This window comes from Pseudonaja textilis, chromosome 2, assembly GCF_049901715.1.
Source record: "Pseudonaja textilis isolate UNSWEBS1 chromosome 2, rPseTex1.2, whole genome shotgun sequence".
In the NCBI taxonomy this organism is placed as follows: domain Eukaryota; kingdom Metazoa; phylum Chordata; class Lepidosauria; order Squamata; family Elapidae; genus Pseudonaja; species Pseudonaja textilis.
Window position 1 is genome coordinate 250691827 of NC_141991.1, and position 14371 is coordinate 250706197.

Genomic DNA, 14371 nt, shown 5'->3' on the forward strand with positions numbered 1-14371 from the left:
CAGATCTAGATTATTATAACTGAAGAAAGGAATTGCTATTCACACAGTTTGGATGGTTCTGATAGAAAATAATTCTTAAAACTCAGGGTTGAACTTTGCGGTCCTTGGTACTCTCTGAGCTTGCTTGTTTTCTTGCAGACCTTTCATTACCCAACTAGGTAACATCATCAGTGCTAGAAGGATTTATATACAATAGCTTGTCCTGTCAATCTCGGTGGACTGCTGTTTTCTTCTTCTCCTTAATTAGGCTGCTGTTTACTGTTGTTTGTTTGTCTGTGTTAGTAAATTCCTTGATTAGGGCATTGTTTACAGCTTGGTTGCTAGTCTAGTATCAATCTTGGCAATGATCGCAGCTTATCTGGGTGTTGATCACTGGTGAGGAGGTGTTTATGTCTTTTTCTTTGATCCCGCTCAAAAAGGAAACAAAAGACACAGGTTTTAGCACAGTTTTTAATAATATTTTAATGCTGGTTTGTTTTAATCTTTTAATTATCTTTCATCTGTTTTGATAATTTGTAAGCTGCCCAGAGGCACCTTGTTGGGGACATGGGTGGCACAGAAAATTAATAAATAAATAGATAATAAATAATTAACACCAAGGTTTAAATAAGACCAGCAATCAGAAAGTAAACGATATTTCAACGAAGGAACTGCCAATTCAAAGAAGCTTACTATAAGCAACAGTCTAATGAGGGAACCACGGAGAACCCTCCCACCAACACTAACAGTATATAAACAGAGAGCAAGCCTCATTCTTTTCTAGCCCTGTTGATGTTATATAATACCAAAAATATGACCTACCCTAAAAATAAGTCCTAGCTTGATTTTACAGTGTAGCCAATATAAGCCCTATCCCCCAAAATAAGCCCTAATTAAGACCCTGCCCACTCCAGAGTCCATGGGTAAAAATTAAGCTAGGGTGGGAATGGAAGGGATAGAGCTACCCTATTACTTATTTTTGGACAATTGTAGCCAGGCCTCCCAAATCCCAACACCTGCCTTGACGGCCCATTTCTTCTGCAGTCGGCAAGGCTGGCAAGGCTTTCCTGAAGGCCTCTGTAGCTGATAATGAAGAAGCTCTGGATCGATCTAGAGCTTTGTTATGGGCTGCAGACGCCTTGAGGAAAGCCTTGCTGGCTGCAGAAGTAGTTCCTGAAGGCCTCTGACTGCGAAAAGGAGGCCGGGGGGCGACGCGCAAGTGAGGTTAGTCAATGGATGACATCCCCCAAAAATAAGACCTGGTGCCTTTTTTGGTGGCAAAAAACATATAAGCAGGGTCTTATTTTGAGGGAAACTCGGTAGTATAATGAAACATCTGCAAGAAAACTACCAAGATTTATCTTTTTACTGTTTGTAAACCACCCAGAGTTGCCTTATCATTGAGAACCACTCAGAGGTGAGGTGGGTCATATAAACCTATTAAACAAATTGCTAGTGTAGGAAGCCCACCCACCCTCCTAGTTTAAAATATTCTTTATTCTTAATATTAAAAGAGGCAGGATAGAATATTTCCCAAAAAGGAGAAATGGTGAAACATGGTCTTAAAAGGAGAGAGCAGTCTTCCTGCCACAGTAGAACATCTTCAAGCAGCAGAGACTGGTTTTATAAAATGGAGGTTTTGTATCCATTCAGAATGACTGGGCCAATCTGTTCATAAACAAAACACACAGAAGGTTGCATCTGATAAGAATTAAGAATTTATATTCCCCCACCCAGTTTCAAGGATAGGATAGGACCTTTGGGACATAATGGGATGAACAGATCCGCCACCACTGAAATAGTAAAAGACGCAAGGCTCACTACATCGCACAACCCTTCTGGAGCATCTCAATCACTCTATTAAAGATCCATCCTCTCACTCAGCCATTTGGTCAGCCACCCCCGGAAACATTTCTGCTGTCAGTGAAGTTTCGAGAAACCAGAATAAACCTTCTTTCCTTGCAGATGGTCACCCACTATTTTATTTCCAGTGCTTTTCTCCCAGTTTGGAACCAGATTAGATTTTTCTTCCTACAATAGCGATCTAACCCAGCAGTTTCCCCATCATTTTAGCTGTATGGACTGGTGTGTGCAAAACCTCATCCCTCACATCCACAAATTTTCCAGCCCCAAATTGACAGATGTGTAGCCATTTGCTTTAGCTCTATATTCTACTCCTATATTCCTTTTCTTTCTCTTTACTTGTGTGAGGGTAGGGGCGTTTCTGGATCGCCACCTTCTTAAGGTGGGAGGAGTGAATAGATAGTGAGAACTGTTTTGGCTAGGTGACTTTCCTTCCCATGGGAACAGAGGCTGTCCCTGCTGAGAACTGGACGTGGGGTTTGAAGATACCAGGGAATGGTGATTTCATTTTATTGGGGAATGTGACTTTTGTGGGTTGTTTCTAATTTACAATAGTATAATGTGATATTGACACAAATAAAGTTTCATACGCCCTCCCGTCGCTTGCGTGACCCGGTTTTCAACAGGCCATGGACCAATATCAGTCCACGTCCCGCGATTTGGGGAATCCTGCTCTAATCGGTGAGATTTGATGCCTCCACAAAGCCAAGTCAGAGCGAGGGCCTTGTTGCCTGTTGTGACCGCAACGTACAATTTCATCGTCTTTCTCCCAATAACCTCCAAACTAAGAGGGGTGTATTTGATAATGAGCATATATCTACCTTTCAGTAAAAGAATTCACAGCTTGATTCTCCTTCAGGAGGTTGAATAACCCAGATTTCATTCAAGTGAAGGGGCGGGGGGAAGGCTGATTTTCCATTTGACAGGGAGCTTGGCTTCTTCCGTGCACACACACACACACACACACACACACACACACACACACACACAAATTGTGAGTCTGTTTAAGAACTGATTTCCAAGGAAAACCAGCCCAAACCTTCTTTGCTTTGCATTGTCGTCTGGTTGTCACAGTGATGGAATAGGGCACCCTCTGAGTCTGTAAGAGAGAAACAATACGAAGATGGCCTTTGGTCTTCTCTCCACTGAGAGCTTAAGAAAGATCCCACAAAAACCTTTAAGATGGAGGGAAGCACCATCCCTTCTTTAGAGGAATCAAAGACAAGGAGGAGAAAAGGGGTAAAAAGTGGGTCAGACTTCATTTTGCACAGTGGGACAGATGCTGTTGTGGATGTTGCCAGGTTCCCTTTGATGTCAACAGACATCAAAGAGATTTTGGCAGATGAAGGGGGAAAAAAAACCTTTCTGGGGCATTTTCTGCAAAACAGAAGTGGTTGGTATGTTAAATTTCACTCTCTGTCTCTTTTTTTTACAAAAAAAAAAAATCCTTCTGGATTCTTGCCTGTTTCTGCAAACGCTATGTTGAACAGGTGAAACGCTGTTGTTAGGAAGTTTCCAAATATGGTACACAATGGAAAAACAAACAAACCCAAAAGATTGTGTTTTTGTTTCCCCCACACAAACTGTTTTATTGCCCATCATTAAAATTCCTTATTTTGCTACATCTTCCTATTGCCGTAAACATAAAATTTGCAGGAATTGGGTGTGTCTAGTCTAATGAAAAGAAGGACTAGGGGAGACACGATAGCAGTTTTCCAATATCTCAGGGGCTGCCACAAAGAAGAGGCAGTCAAGCTCTTCTCCAAAGCACCTGAAGGCAGGGCAAGAAGCAATAGGTGGAAACTAATCAAGGAAAGAAGCAATTTAGAACCAAGGAGAAATTTTCTGAGAACAATTAATCAGTGGAACAACTTGCCTCCAGAAATTGTGAATGCTCCAACACTGGAAGTTTTTAAGAAGAGCTTGGACGACCATTTGTCTGAAGTGGTACAGGGTTTCCTGCCTAGGCAGGGTGTTGGACTAGAAGACCTCTAAGGTCCCTTCCAACTCTGTTATAGCAATAGCACTTGGACTTATATACCTCTTCACACTGCTTTACCACCTACTTTAAGAGGTTTACAGAGTCAGCATGTTGTCCCCAACAATTTGAGTCCACAGTTCATAGACCTTGGAAGGATGGACGGCTGAATCAACCTTGAGCCAGTCAGGATCGACCCCATGGCAGTCAGCAGAATTAGTCTTACTTACAACTTACAATGGACCCTGAATACTCTGAATACTCTAGAAAGAAGGCAGAGAAGAGCAAAAAAGATGATTAAATGACTGGAGGCTAATATATTTGAAGAACAGTTGCAGGAACTGGGTATGTCTAGTTTAATGAAAAGAAGGACTAGGGGAGACATGATAGCAGTCTTCCAATATTTGGTGGGTTCTTATAAAGGTGAGGGTGTCAAACTGTTTTCCAAACACCAAAAAGAAAGATGAGAAACAATGGATGGAAACTAACCAAGAAGAGAAGCAACCTAGAACCAAGAAGAAATTTCTTAATGGTGAGAACAATCAACCAGTGGAACAGCTTGCCTTCAGAAGTTATGGGTGCGCCATCACTAGAGGCTTTCAAACAGTGACTGGATAACCATGTATCTGAAAGTGTCTCCTATCCAAGCAGAGGGTTGGACTAGAAGACCTCCAAGGTTCCTTCCAACTCTGTTATTGTGTTGTTCCAAAGGTGCTTTTTCAGGAGGCAACTGGACTTTCTTGTTTTTTTCTTTTGGAGATGTTTCGCTTCTCATCTAAGAAGCTTCTTCAGCTCTGACTGGATGGTGGGGAATGGAATGGTTTATATTCCTTGCAGACAGCTGGTCATTTGCATCCTTTTAGAGAGTCACTGAGGCCCCTTGGAGGTTTATCTGTGTCCTCCAGGTCAGTAGTGAAAATGCTTTCAGCAGTTCCAAGAAGGCTCCACACCCACTTGCACTACTCAAGTGACCCCGAGGACACAGATAAACCTCCAAGTGGCCTCAACGACCCTCAAAAAGGATGCAAATGACCAGCTGCCTGCAAAGAATATAGATCCCGTCAGAGCTGAGGAAATTTCTTGGATGAGAAGCGAAACATCTTCAAAAGAAAAAACAAGAAAATCCAGTTGCCTCCCGAAAAAATACGTTCAGGAAAACCATGACCTGTATGACTGAGAATCTCTACAGACTGTTATTCTGTTATCCCCCCACTTAGCAATTCTCTCCTATTGTCTCCAAGGTCAATTCTAAATTCCTTTATAGTGGTCTATCAGTAACCTGAAGCACTCCACAACTGTCTAGCCATATTTGCAGCTCAGTGCTCATTTAGAGTTCCCCGGGGTACATTCAGTCATCATTTCAATGGCAGATGGATTCCTCACCTCATTCAGTAAAATATTAAAAAACTCCCACTTCTATGCATAGGGAAGAGCACCATTCCATGTCTCTCATGGCACCACGAGCAGCAAGCATTTCCACCGGCGCAGGATCACATTCCCTGCCACTCCCGGGATGAAAAGAAATGCAAATGTTACCAGCGCGCACACACAACTGCAAGTAATCCTCAACTTACCACCACAATTCAGCCCAAAATTTGCCTTGCTAATTGAGACATTTGTTAAGTGAGTTTTGTCCCATTTTATCTCCTGCCTTGCCACTTATTGTTAAGTGAATAATTGCAGTTGCTAAGTTAGTACTGTATTTCTCATATAATAAGGCCAGGTCTTATTTTTTTTAATCTTTTTTGAGCCCCCCCAAAATGGCTAGGATGTCTTTTCGGGGTGAATTAATTTCTCTCCCCCCTCCCCCCGCACACCAGCGCCATCTCCAATAACAGCATCTGAGTCGCTCCCGCTTTCCCCCCGTCCCTGGGGGAACAACAGGGGAAAAAAAAGATTTTGAGGTACCTGGGAGTGCCGCGCACTGCGTTTTGGTTTAATCCTGAGGGGCTGGGTGGGCACAAGATGAGCCGAGCGAGGGTCTGTGCTGCTGCATTTTGGTTTAATCCTGAGTGGCTGGCTGGGCACGAGAAGAGCCGAGCGAGGGTCTCTGCTGCTGCATTTTGGTTTAATCCTGAGTGGGTGGGTGGGCGCGAGAAGAGCCGAGCGAGGGTCTCTGCTGCAGCATTTTGGTTTAATCCTGAGTGGCTGGGTGGGCGCGAGAAGAGCCGAGCGAGGGTCTCTGCTGCAGCATTTTGGTTTAATCCTGAGGGGCTGGGTGGGCGCGAGAAGAGCCGAGCGAGGGTCTCTGCTGCTGCATTTTGGTTTAATCCGGAGCGGCTGGGTGGGCGCGAGAAGAGCCGAGCGAGGGTCTCTGCTGCTGCATTTGGTTTAATCCCGGCGGCTGGGTGGGCGCGAGAAGAGCCGAGCGAGGGTCTCTGCTGCTGCTACCCTTGGTGCTCCAGCTTCAGGCTCTGCAAGTTTCCAAAAGTCCCGGTGTGCAGCCCATTCCTTCATTCCAAGTGTGCCCAGGCCAAGCTGCACCTGTGCCTCTCTCGCCAGCACCCTCTCCAACAACACCAGCAGCAATGGCAGGAACCGTGGAAGTGTTTCAACCGCTTCTCGGGTAGGGGAGCCGCCTCCGTAACTTCCACGGTTCCTGCCGCTGCTGCCGCTGTTATTGGAGATGGCGCTGGCGAGAGAGGGACAGCTGCAGCTCGGCCTGGGCACTTGGAATGCAGGAACGGGCTGTGCATCGAGACTTTTGCAAACTTGCAGAACCCGAGGCTGGAGCACCAAGGGTAGCAGCAGCAGAGACACTCACTTGGCTCTTCTCATGCCCACCCAGCCACTCGGGATTAAACTAAAATGCAGCGCGGGGCGCTCCCAGGTACCTCAAAATCTTTTTTTCCCTGTTGTTACGGGGACGGGGGGAAAATGGGAGCTGTTATGTCTTTGGGACTGGTTGGAGTCCCCAACCAGGTCCGCTGTTTGAGCGGGAGCACCAGCCGCTCCCATTGGCTGACACCGTTTGACAGCCAGCTATAAAAGGCGGCTGTCAAGCGGTATCAGCCCTTGTTGCCGCCAGCTAACCTGCCTAGTTAGAAGGCAGATGCGGCAACCCTTTATTCTTGGAATAAAGCCTTTAACGTTCACTCTGGCTCAGCCTCGTTCCTCCGCCGCTCTACAACACTGGCGACGAGGGCGGGATGCGATAGGAGGCTGCCAGACGTTCGATTCAGTAGAGCTGTAGCCACTAAGAGCGAAGCCACGGGCGCTGAAGCCGCAGCCGCCGGCGCTCACAAAGCGCGAAATTCAAAAAGCCTCCTCAGCCGAGGAGACAGACACTGCCTGACAGGCGCAGCCACAAAACGCTCTTCTAAGAGCGCGGAATTTTGAATCACAACTACTGAAGTGACAGGCACTGCCGCCTCAAAATGAATACCAATCCGACATTCCCACCCTTCAAGCCAGCCGAGGAAACGTGGGATTCATATAAAAACCGGTTCATCTACTTCCTCGACGCTATTGGTCTAACAGATGCTGCTGAACACAGAAAAAAATCCTTCTTCCTCAGCTACTGTGGGGCTGCGGTTTTTGACACCGCTACAGCACTAGTTGCCCCTCGCGCTATCAGGAGCATACCTTGGGATGAACTCCAAGAGATCCTTTCCAACCACTACTCACCTAAACCATCCCAGATAGCCAGGAGATATGCCTTCAGAACTAGAAGGCAGGCTGAGGGGGAGTCAATTAATGAGTATATGGCAGCTCTGAGGTCAGCTGCCTTACAGTGTGGGTTCAGAGACTACCTAGAGGACATGTTATTAGACCAGATTGTCTGTGGGGTTAGAGACCTTAGGCTTCAAAGACGCTTGCTAGCCAAAAAGGATTTAACCCTAGCTTTAGCCGTAGAAGAAGCCCAAGCTGCTGAGCTCTCTGCCCAATCAGCAGCTGAGATTCAAGGAACTCCTTTAAGACCTAGCAGCTCCACTATTCATTCAGAGGAAGTTTCCCTTGAAGAAGACCCCATAGACTCAACAGACATTAACCGCCTTAGGCAACAAAAGCCCTCACAGGAAGGAGCTGGGCAGAGAAACAACTTCACCCCAAGCAACCTCCCATTTGCCTAGCCTGCGGGGTTCCCACTCTAGGGCATCCTGCAAGTTTAGGAATGCCATCTGTCTAAATTGTCAGAAGAAAGGCCACCTAGCCAGAATCTGCCAAGCAGGGCGAACCTTTCCTCAGAGACCTCCACCACCTTCTAATTTCCAAAGGCAAGTGGAGGACTGCTATACTTGCTACCACGCGAACCATACTTCCAAGACTCCTAATAAAATCAGTATTTTTGTTTCTTTAGAAGGTAAGCCTTGCAGAATGGAGGTAGACACGGGATCTGCACTTTCAATCATCTCCTGGGAAACCCTAAAGAAGATTCATCCCAGATTCTCAAAGAAGAAGCTGCAGAAATGCCACCTGACACTACGGGACTACCAACGCAAGAACATCCCTGTCCTTGGGAAAGGCAAGTTTTTAGTTCAGTTCCAAGGTTTTAAAGGTCATTTGCCTTTGGCGGTTGTTAATGGTGCCCTCCCCAGTCTGTTGGGACTAGATTGGTTCCCTTCTCTCGGCCTTAGCATAACTGGGATCCATGCTGTCTCAACCTCTGACGTAGACACCCTATTCTCAGACTATTCTGATGTTTTTAGCAGCGAGCTGGGCTGCTATTCTGGCACCCCATCTCCTTCACTGTGGACCCCAGGCAATTCCCCTTCGCCTCAAGCCACGCAGAGTGCCCTTTGCCATCCGTCCAAAGTTAGATTTAGAATTAGATAAGTTACTGAAGCAAGGGGTGTTAGAGCCAACTGACTTTGCCAAATGGGAGACCCCATAGTCACCCCACTCAAGAAAGATGGCAGCATAAGAATCTGCGCAGACTATAAAACCACCCTCAATCGTTATCTGCAGGTCAGCGCCTACCCTGTCCCCGTTATCCAACATCTGTTACACACCTTGAACCCGGCACCATCTTTGCCAAATTAGATATGTCCCAGGCATACCAACAGTTCCCTGTTGATGATCAGACAGCTGAACTACAAACCATAGTCACACATAGAGGAGCATTCAAGTGCAAACGCCTCCAATTCGGGTGTAAGTGTAGCCCGGTATTTTCCAATCCCTCATGGAGAGGATTCTCCAAGGTCTCCCAGGGTTGTCCCTTACTTCGATGACATTTTAGTCTCAGCAATTGACAGACCTCAGCTCATACAAAGGGTCAGAGCAGTCCTAGAGAAGTTTAGGCAGCATGGCCTCAAACTTAAAAGGGAGAAGTGCGCCATCGCCACTAGGCAAGTGGACTTTCTGGGGTATAGGATAGATGCCTCTGGCATTCACCCAGTCGAATCCAAAGTAAGGGCTATCCACGAGGCACCCACACCAACTAACAAAATGGAGCTTCAAGCCTTTCTGGGGCTGCTGAACTTTTACGCTTCATTCCTTCCTCACAAAGCATCTATTGCTGAACCCTTACACAGACTGTTAGACAGAGAATCCCCTGGCATTGGGGACCCAAAGAAGCCCATGCTTTCAAGTCAGTCAAATCTTACTCACATCTGATGCAGTTTTAATCCAATTTAATCAACGACTCCCCCTGGTCCTAGCTGCTGATGCATCCCCTTTGGGATTGGGGCTGTCCTGAGCCACAGACTTCCAAACGGTTCTGAGGCACCAATTGCCTTCTTCTCTAGGACCTTCTCTCTACTGCAGAAAGAAACTACAGCCAAATAGATAAGGAGGCCTTGGCTGCAGTAGCTGCAGTAAAAAGTTTCATGAATTTTTGTTTGGGCACCATTTTGAACTCATAACTGACCATAAACCACTCCTGGGGCTTTTATCAGGGGATAAGCAAACCCCTGCAGGTACTATCACCTAGAATGACCAGGTGGACCTTGTTCCTGGCCGCTTACTCATTCAAATTGGTGCATCGCCCTGGAAAAACTTGAGTCACACTGATGCCCTCAGTCGCTGCCCCCTGCCAGTCCCAGTCGAAGACCCAGCACCTGTTCATGCCATCTTTGAAGTAAATGAACTTAAATTGCCGGTTACAGCCGAAGACATTGCTGCACACTCAAAAAAAGACAGGATAATTGCCCAAGTTATGGACTGGGTGGGAAGGGGTGGCCTGAAACACAATACACTTCTGACTTTGCTCCTTTCAAAATCCGCAAGCAGGAATTGTCAAAACTACAGGGATGTCTGTTGTGGGGGACAAGGGTAGTCATCCCAGCCACTCTTCATGTACCTATCCTAAAGGTACTTCATGAGGGCCACCCGAGCATCGTAAGGATGAAGGCTCTGGCCCGCAGCTACGTTTGGTGGCCTGGCATGGATGCCCAAATCTCCAGCTGGGTAAGCTCATGCCAGCCTTGCCAGGAAACCAGGGCTGCCCCACCAGCAGCCACGCCTACCAAGTGGGAAAGTGCTGGTGGTCCTTGGTCTCGCTTGCACATCGACCTAGCTGGACCAGTACATGGAAGGACCTTCTTGGTTGTAGTAGACTCTTATTCCAAATGGATAGACCTGGCCCTACTACCTTCAACAACTACTCAAGCAATTGTTAAGGCTCTGACCCATTTCTTCATTACCCATGGGCTCCCTGATACGCTGGTGTCTGACAATGGCCCCCAGTTCACGTCTTGTGAGTTTAGTATGTACGTTGCCAACTTGGGCATCAGACACATCCTTACAGCCCCTTTTCACCCAGCTAGCAACGGGATGGCTGAGAGGGCAGTCAGGTCAGCAAAAGAGGCACTTGCCAGGTTTGGCCAGGAAAACTGGCACTCCAAACTGTCCCGTTACCTCCTGAGCCAACATACGACTCCATGCACCACTACAAATAAATCCCCAGCAGAGCTCTTGATGGGGAGACGCCTTAGGACCACCCTGGACAGGTTGCACCCCCACTACTGCCCAGACACCCTTATAGGATCTGACAGTTTGGTCAGGGACTTTGCCCTGCATGACCTGGTATATGCCAGAAATTATGCAGGGGACCCTCTGTGGGTACCTGGTCAAGTTGTGTCAGTCACAGGTCCAAGATCCTACAGAGTACTCCTGGAAGACGGACGCCTGTGGCGCAGACACGTGGACCAACTCAGAAGGCGATGGAGAAGCACAGCTGATGCCTATCCAGCAACCACCAAGGAACCAGTCTACCCAGCCCAATCTCCCAGCACCGAGGGCTCCCTGCCGGAACCAGTCTACCCAGCCGAGAGATCCTCGGGACCCAATCCATCGCGCCAACGACGAAAGCTCCCTGCAGGACCCAATCTACCCCGTCGACCAAGAGAGTTTACTGGAGGACCCGGTCTACCAACAAGGGACTCCGAACCAACAACCAAGCGAACCAGTCTGCCGTCCGGACCGAGCGACTCACCATGGTCAACCCGAACAGGGAGACGTACCTAATTCACAGAGTGCCCCCACCGACCGAGCCCGCTCATCAACAACCTCCAAGACGCTTCCTGGGGGCGAGGACTTGGCTCCAGCCAGCGGCTTGCCCATACTTCGACGATCCTGCCGCCAGCACAGACGACCGACCTACTTGAAGGACTATGCATGCTCCTGGCTGGGGGAAAGGAGTGTTATGTCTTTGGGACTGGTTGGAGTCCCCAACCAGGTCCGCTGTTTGAGCGGGAGCACCAGCCGCTCCCATTGGCTGACACCGTTTGACAGCCGGCTATAAAAGGCGGCTGTCAAGCGGTATCAGCCCTTGTTGCCGCCAGCTAACCTGCCTAGTTAGAAGGCAGATGCGGCAACCCTTTATTCTTGGAATAAAGCCTTTAACGTTCACTCTGGCTCAGCCTCGTTCCTCCGCCGCTCTACAACAGGAGCGACTCAGATGATGTTGTTGGAGATGGCACTGGCAAGAGAGGCGCCAGCACCGGTGGGAACCTTGGAAGCTACAGAGGCCTGAGAAGTGGCTGAAACGCTGCCGGCGGACATCCACGCCGATGCCACCCACCTGCTGACCCGCATCTGCAGCAAAGTCGCTTGGTGGGGGTAAGGAGCCCTCTGCGCTCCACCATGATCAGCTGTTAGGAGCGGCTGATGGCGAGGCGTAGCTTCCCGCGGGGCACCCCTAATGGGAAGTCCCCCCCGCCCGCATTGTCCCCACCCAATTTCGCATGTTTTAAAATAGGCCTAAATTTGGGAGGAGGGGGTTAATTTCATTTTATGCCTAAAAAACATGCTGGGTCTTCCTATTTGGGGGGAGGGGGGGCATTTTGTTGGAGTAACACGGTAATATGGCTGTTAAGCGAATCTTAGCTTTGTTTGTCAGAATTTTACCCTGTTGCACTTCATGGTCCTAAATGCTGGGCAGCAACTAGAAGGGACCCAAAGCTACGTTCATGCCATGGAAATGCAAAGGCTCCATTGAATATCAGGTTTCTGCCTTCTTGACCACATCACAAATGACACAATTTGACAACATTTTGGTGTGGCACAAAATAGATAGAGAAGATGAGAGAAGGCCAGCTCCGCTGGTATGGACATGTCCTGAGAGCAGCACCTTCCGCTGTGGCCAAGACTACCTACCAACTAGAAGTCAATGGGCAGCAACCTTGTGGGCATCCAAAACAGAGATGGCAAGACACCATCAACAAAGATACGCAAGCCCAAGCCTGCACCCTGAAGATGCAGCTGACCATGCAAAGTGATGCTCAATGATGTGAAAAGTGGACCCTGAACTTGTGGGAATATGCTAGGAAGGAGGGGGAGGAGCAAGAGGAAAAGGAGGAGGAAGAGAAGGAGGAGGAGGAGGAGGAGGAGGAGGAGGAGGAGGAGGAGGAGGAGGAGGAGGAGGAGGAGAAGGAGAAGGAAGAAGAAGAAGAAGAAGAAGAAGAAGAAGAAGAAGAAGAAGAAGAAGAAGAAGAAGAAGAAGAAGAAGAAGAAGAAGAAGAAGAAGAAGAAGAAGAAGAAGAAGAAGAAGAAGAAGAAGAAGAAGAAGAAGAAGAAGAAGAAGTTGTTGAAGTTGTTCACAAAAGCTTATCACATCATCTCCTGGTGATTGGTCCAAAGTCACCCACCCAGTTCTCAGACCTAAAGCAGAATTAGAACTCACCATCTTCTGGAGATTGGTCCAAAGTCACCCAGCCGCCTTTCATGACTAAGGCAGACTTGAACTCCAAAACTCATCATTTCCAGGCCAACACCATAACCTCTAGGCCAAGGGTCTTCAAACATGACAGCTTTAAGACTTGTGGACTTCAACTCCCAGAATTCCTCCTCCAGTCATGTTAGAGCTCAGGAATTCTGGGAGTTCAAGTCCACAAGTCTTAAACTTGCCAAGTTTGAAGACCCTTGACCTAGGCCAAAGTAGCTCTCATTCAGGCAAATTTGAAAGTAACCAGTGTGGGTCTTTGACAGATTTTACATGGAGCTGATAAACATTATAGATATGTGGACTTCTTTTATTGCAGCTCATAGCTCCATTTTTGGGACCTTTGAAAATTCCTGAGGTAACAGCGCCCCACCCCCCACTCCCCAGTCTGGGGTAAAGCAATGATTCTATTTTTGTTGCAAAATAAAAGCAAGACTACAACTACCATAAATGTGCTAAGCCTCCAATCACTTCATTGCATTTATTTTGCCCCTAAAAAGGAAATCACCAGCATCTAAAAAGATTGAAAATGTTACCCTTGCCTCCTTTCGTGTCATTGTGATCCAGCACTACCTCCTTTGCAGCACTTAGAGGACAAAGAATATTTAAATGGACCTCTGGTCCTAAAAGGTCCTTTTTAAATATTTCAAATATTTCAGAACAAGAAACAATGGATGGAAACTAATCAAGGAGAGAAGCAACCTGGAACTAAGGAGAAACATCTAAGAGTGAGAACCATCAACCAGTGGAAACCTCTTTCCTTCAGAAGTTGTGGCTGCTCCACCACTGGAGGCTTTCAAGAAGAGATGGGTCTCCTGCTTGGGTGGGTGGGTTGGACTAGAAGACCTCGAAGATCCCTTCCAACTCTGTTATTCTGCCTCTTGGGGGACACCCACCGAAATGTCACGGTAAAGATCACGAGAAGACTATCATCCCCTAGAATCTTATCTCCTTGGCCCCGAACCTCAAAGAAAGCGAGAGCGAGAAGAAATGGCTGCTGTTTTGAAAGGCTGGCCCTTGCTTTGAAGCTCTTAAATCATTTTCCCCCTGCCCTCCATTATTAAAACTTCCAGCGAGAAGAAGGAAGATTATGAAAGTCTGGGTTTAGGGCCATAAACAAGGTCAGCCCAGAATCTAAGAGGGCTGTGCATCTCGGGGTTTATTTCCATTTAGATCTCCTGGAGATTGTAGCTTGAAAAGGTCACATAATTTATGAGATAGCTTGATTTGCATTATCTCCGAGGTGGGGAACCCAGTTATAAATAAGCTAAACAAAGCAACTTTGTACAATGGCAAAGAAGCCTACCCGCCCTTCTCTGTCTCTCTGAGATCCATTTTAATAGCTTCCATTCATCTGACTTTTTATTTTATTTTATTTTTTTCTATTCCTCCTGGGAATCTGGCCGGCTAATAAATTATACACAGGCATTACAAGGCCCACCATTTCA